The 6,431-nt window shown below is 40.8% G+C and overlaps 1 non-coding gene across 1 annotated transcript; it reads left to right on the plus strand.

Annotated features, from left to right (window-relative positions):
- Positions 1-5,176: 5,176 nt before the first annotated feature.
- Positions 5,177-5,249, plus strand: TRNAK-UUU. Its single transcript has one exon. It is a non-coding gene; the product is annotated as a tRNA-Lys (tRNA).
- The last annotated feature ends 1,182 nt before the right edge of the window (positions 5,250-6,431 follow it).

A 6,431-nucleotide genomic window follows, 5' to 3' on the forward strand; every position in this document is an offset into this window, starting at 1 on the left:
CCTGCTCCTGGCTGGCTGCAACCACCCCTCCCATGGAATGCTCCACCGCCCCACCAGTCTGAGTTCACCAGCTACACCTGGTCTGTTCAGCCTAGAGAAGAGAAGACTCAGAAGGGACTTGGTGATAGCCTATAAGTATATAAAGGCCACATATCAGAGACTGGATGAACATCTGTTCACCAGGGCTCCCTACACGAAGACTAGGACAAATGGTCATAAATTTCTAGAAGAGCACTTTAGGTTAGACATAAGGAAAAACTTCTTTACAATTCAAGTATCCAGGATCTGGAGTAGACTCCTCCCAGAGGTGGTACAATCACCTACTCTGGATATCTTCACAAAAAGTCTGGACACTCACCTTGCTGAGGTCATCTGACCCCATCAGTCTTTCCTGCCCAAGTGCAGGGGGGTTGGACCTGATGATCTTGAAAGGTCCCTTACTGCCCCTAGCATCTATGATTCTATGTATCTACAGGTTTATCATGCGTGTTCCCATTGCCCTTCTTCTTACACAGTATCAGACTGGTATTCCAGAACCCTGAGAAGGAAGTTAGCATATGCAGTATCCACTCTCCAATCTTCACCCTTGTCAGGGCCACCTTGTTTCACTGGCACCAGCTGCAATGGACAATCTCACTGGCAGCAGACTGTATAGCATATAAACCCAGGCTCTTCACTGCTTTGGCTGCTCAGTGCTTTGCAATGTGCAGCAGTTATACCTGTTCCTCCTTAGCCCAGTTCTCTGCTTCTGATTATACTGTTTTGCTTTGCTAGATTCTTTGGTCCCTTATTTCTGGTCCTGCCTAGACACTGGATGTGGATCTTGCTTACCGGTTAGGACTTTGATTGAGACACCCTTGTTTTGATCCTTTTATGCAGCCTGGCCCCTGGTCTGGATTAGCTTCTGATTAATGAACTTGCCTGTTCCCCCTCGTATTCCTGGATGCTTATGATGAAGTCCTTGAGGCACCTTCCTACCAGCTAGGAAAATGATTGGGCATCTTCCTCTTGAGTTGATTGCAATGTCTTCTGCAGAACCACTGGCATGATGCTATGGGGACCATGGTCTTAGTAACATTCCACAGGACCTTTCATTCCCTATCTCTGCACAGGATCGAGGCTTATATATTTTAGAAAAATGTAAAACTTTTAACGAAAGCTCATGTTATAAAGCCAAACAAAGAAATTAATGTAAAAGTAATGGCTTAAAATACAGAATATTTTTAAGAAAAAAAATATTGGGGTAGAATTTGTTGTAGTGTCTTTCTAAAAGAAATTATTACTCTTATATTGAGTAACAGTATTGGAAATCCCATTTTTATATACATGTTTTTCCCCTTCCTTCCTTTACTTAAATTGTGTAAATCAGTAGGGGCTAGATACTAACTATTCATTTTGAAAACACACAGAGGGGAATGTAGGAGTAAACTCTATATCCCTTTTCACCTATCCCCTTACACCTCTGTTAGCTTTTGTGTGAATTATGATTTGTGACATTTTTTTCATAGCTAAACAAGGCTCAGTGCTTCAAGTATAGAACCCTCAAGCAACTCTATACCATTGCAAACACACTAGAAAATTCATGCTAAAGTCTGGAAATCTTTTGACTAAGTGCACAAAAGAAAACTAATCAAAGCAAGGCTTGAAGTAATTTAGAATTGAATGGTCATGCAGAACAAACAAAATTGGAACTTATCAAAGTCTCCTTTTCAAAGAGAAAACCAGTCACTTTCTCATTCTATCACACAATCGTCCATAGCAGGAAGGAAAGAGTTAGGTCACTTGTTCAGTTCTGAATTGTTAATGACTATCAACTTCCCAGTCTTTGAAAAAAATAGATAGACACAAAAGGGAAAGGGAGAGAGAAGATAGTAAAGGTAAGGGATGCATGACTTTTTGATGATGTTTTCATGACTGAGGCAGCTGGGCAGTCGTGGATGGATGCTTTGGATTGGTGGATCAGCCATGACAGCTCTGGCTTCTGGCTCACTTCCCTGTTCTAGGGAATCATGTGGCGGGGTTGACCAAGTCCCTCCCTTTCCAACAAGCTTTCTCAGGCTGGGCAGAACTGGTTGGGCTGTCTCATCCTCTTCTGTTGTACTGTGTGGTACTGTCCTTCTTTAACGTAGGTGAAAATCTGGGGGAAAGGGAGAGAGAACAGGCAGAAGGCAATATGGAACAGAATGAAGCACACAGTAAATGGGGAAACAGAATGGGTTTCATGTGTCTCAGACTATGGACCCTGCTAGTACAGAAATGACTAAGGGATCCCTTGTGCGCAGATGTTTGAATATCATTACTTCTTCTTTTCTCTGGGAATTCCACAACCTTTCTTTCCCCAAATTTTCCTATTTTAGTGAAACCAAAAATAGCTAGTGGCTAGGCAAGTTAGTTTTATTTGTTCACCAACAAGACCTAACTTTTAATACACCAATTATGGTTCATAGATTTTTGGTCTTACACTTCTCTTGTTTTGCAGACATGATCTCAGTATAGTCAATCGGCTATATCAGTAGGCTTTTTGGTTTGCACTATTCTAGTCCATCTCTCCTACCTTTCCTTGCAGCATTTATGTTTACAACTGATTGAAATAGTTTATTCACTTTCTTTCACTTTCTCTTAGCTGTGATAAGTCCCAGTTAGACTTTCTAAGGCTTCAATATACCAACAAAAGCCAAGTCGGGTAATGTAAGAGCTCTGCTGGATATTTCCCTTCTTCAGATAAATGGATAAGGTAGGTTAGAGAAGGATGAAAAAATTGTGGAGTTATGGCTTTGCTTCCTTTGGTATGATGTCAAAGATATTTATTGATGTGTGTGCTGTGGGTGGGGATGATGTACCCCATAAATGTGAAGAGTGAAATACAACCCACTGAAGCATAGGGGAGCAGGTTTCAGAGGGGAGCATACTTCTTCCAGAGGCTATACTATGAGTGGTACTGTTTCCACACCAGCTTTAATTCAACTTTAAGTTCAAATATAGTTGTATATTGCCATAGGTTCCTATACCTTTTTCATGGTTTCATTATAGCAGTACATAAGAACATAAGAACTGCTATTCACTGTGTCAGATCATAGGTTCATTTTGCACAGTATCCCTTGTCATACAGTGGCACAGAGAAAGGAGGCTGAAAGGGAGAGTGAACAGAGTATGACCAAGGTTTTTTGTCCCACTGTTCCTCTTCCACTTGTAGTTTCCATCATTTAAGGTCTCATAAGTTCCAATTCAGAGGCTATACTCCTAACTCCCATCTACACTGTAGTAGTAATAATAATAGCAAGTCCATATAAGATGGAGTTAAGCTTTTGTAGGTCTTTGTCTTGTTTTGCTTTTACTTTTAGCAGATGTTACAAGGTTCTCCGATAACAAAAGTGTTTTTCACATTAAAAATGTGAAAAACCATGACCTTCAGTGAAAATATTTGAAAGCAGCCATAAATAAAATGTTATCTTTTAGTCTTGGATCGTAATCATATCAAGCATGGCACACAGATTTTCTCCAACTGGTTTGTAAAGCAAGCTATAATTAATTTATAGTGCACGTCTAATTAGCAAAGACAAGAAGGCATAGAAAACCCCACATGATCAGGAAGCTCTCATTTAAACACACTCAAAGTTTTCAGGGTTTGTCAGGAATACACAGTGCTAGTACAGCTCAACAAAGGACCATAGAGGATTTTTAACTCGGGGATAAAAATAAAACAGCAGCAAATAATTAAACAAAAATAGTTCATGTCTATTTGGAAGAATTCAGAGGACTGTAGTCCAGTTACCTTCTAATACATTAGAAAGGATCTGAACAAGGCTTGAGGATGGAGCCACCTGCCACTAAACTGAATAGAAGTCCTTCTGTCATTGACTGTCAATGGTGGCCGGACTGGACCCAGATTGAGTGCTGTGTCCTGATTACTACAGTGAAGCAAGCTGGAGGTCAGAGGTACATTCATTCTCTAAAAGAATCACAGCTGTTGGACATTTGCTCCTATTACTGGTCTGAATGACAAACATTCTCTTCTGACCCTCTCTAACACACACATACACAATATAATTGTACCTTTCACTGAATCAATAGGGGGTGGATCATGAATCTAATGGGGAAAACTGACCCTGACTGGTAAAAATATATTATATGTTCTTAAAAATAAACAATAGAATTTGCTTAAAAAGGCTAAAATCAGCCTATCAAACAACTGAAAGGAAAAATATAAAAGATAATACAAGAGGCTTAGCCATAATAACTAGGAAAAGGCCAAGAAAGGATTGCTATGAAAATAAAGTCTTTGAAGAAGAGTAAAGGGAAGGGACTATCCTAAATGAGTTGTATTATAAATGCCAAAGGTGTGATTTTGGACAGCGACAAAAATGTCAGAACATCAGCTGCAACTGAGAACTGGTTCTATATGAATGCAAAATTTTGCCTGTAAATATTTATTGTGGATGCTGGGGACAGTGAGGGTGAAGAAATTCCTCTAGCACTTTGACCAACAGAGTTCATAGTACTGTACAAAAGTATTATTGTATGTGTTTATTGTTTTGGATAAGATCTTACTTTATTTCCATTTTTAGTGAGGAAACCAGGACACAGAAATGGCAGTGCAAGAGACTGAGCCAGAGTAAGAGCTAGAAATCGGGCCTGACAGCTCCGATTCCCATAACCTAATCTCTGAACAATACCTACTTTTACAACAGAGTTCCACCAATGGTGAATCTGAGCCAATGAACTGGAATGAACTCTCCTAGCTTTGGCCCTCAACTCATCATGGATCCTCCTATCTTTTTAATGACAAATGTTAGGAGTATCAACCCTAAATTTTATATGTAAGTAGGTGGGAATATAACTGGCCTTGTCTATACGAGACACTGACTGCACAGTAGATCATTACTACTGCACAGTAGTGTCACATGGTATGGAGCATGATGTGACACTACTGTGCAGTACTACCAAGCAGTAACAAGTAACAACTGTGAAGTCAGTTTCTCATGTAGATGTGGCCACTGAAAATCATGAAATTGGCTTAAAAATAAGATTTGCCCAAATGTACCTGGCTTAGTAAGTCTTCCTTTAGTTTTTGATGTTTTGAAAACTTTGATGGCACTCACTAATTACACTTGCTTGGGAGGGTTTAGTCAAGGGCAATTCTGCCATGAGTAGGGTGCTGGGCAGTACCTTCATATAAGCCTGAGTAGCTCAGTTGGTAGAGCATCAGACTTTTAATCTGAGGGTCCAGGGTTCAAGTCCCTGTTCAGGTGGTAGCTTGTTGCTTTTTCATCATGGTAAGGGTGGCAAAAATTTAGAATGTGCTTCCAAGGGAAGTGGTGCTCTCCCCTACCTTGGGGGTCTTCAAGAGAAGGCTGGATAGGCAGCTGGTTGGGGTCATCTGACCCCAGCACTCTTTCGTGCCTAGGCAGGGGGTTGGACTCAATGATCTGTTGAGGTCCCTTCCAACTCTAGCAATTATGAATCTATGAAAGACATTTTTTCTGTTTGTTTTTAAAAGGAAAGTAAATCTTTAAAAACTACATCATTCTGCTTATATGACTAAATACAGTAGAAAAGAGGACTTAATACAAATGCCCACTGAAAAGGATTTTTTTTTCATGAAAAGCCAATTACTTTGTAGGCTTCCTGATTATTTCTCCTTTCTATAGGCATATTGCAAATTTTGACTGTTAAGCCAGTGTAAAACTATGAATGAAGTCCTATTTTAAAACTATTACTATTTTAGAAAATATTTCTTTAAATTGTGTCCTAACTACTGTTGTGCTGTTCACAGATGCATTAGTGTAGTATACACAAACAGCAGTTCTAGGGGAAAAATTGGTAGTTTTGGTGACTGCAGCTTTGTGAGGGGAAGGAAGTGACTATTTCTGGTGAGCACTGTGTTAATGCAAACACATTTTCTCTGCCTAAAGGTTGATTCACCATACCACCATGGCTGAGTTGCACCTTCTTAAAAGCAGCTGTGTGGATCCAGCAGTTTTGGCCATCTCATTATTTCCTCAGTGTAGTGGGCTGCTCTCAGGGCTTCTGTGTTACCACCTTCTCATGGAAACAGTAAAGGACTTTGTCATGGCATCTAGATGATCCCCTATTTTCAGAACAGCAACTGATAATTGTTGGTAGTCAGGCAGGTAGGTTCGAACCCCTCATGGGCTCTCAACCCAGGTCTATGGCTTTCTGTGTGAATCCATTAGGACTGGGCTATCCAGCTTCAGCACTGCTGGATGCCACATGTGATGTTGGCATGAGTCCCCAAATCACACACCACTTGGGTTGCATGGTGTGGGGGCAGTCCCTGCCCTGGGATCCCTCCCCTCCATTGTGAAGACAGCGCACAGCCCCCTGTTTGGTGGGCTGTACTGGCATGGTACTAGGAAAGGCAGGTACCAGCCCTCATGAGTCTCATGTGGCCTGTGAGCCACCAGTTAGAC

Source organism: Gavialis gangeticus, unplaced genomic scaffold (assembly GCF_001723915.1).
Source record: "Gavialis gangeticus isolate Ggan-Ray unplaced genomic scaffold, GavGan_comp1, whole genome shotgun sequence".
Taxonomy (NCBI): Eukaryota; Metazoa; Chordata; order Crocodylia; family Gavialidae; genus Gavialis; species Gavialis gangeticus.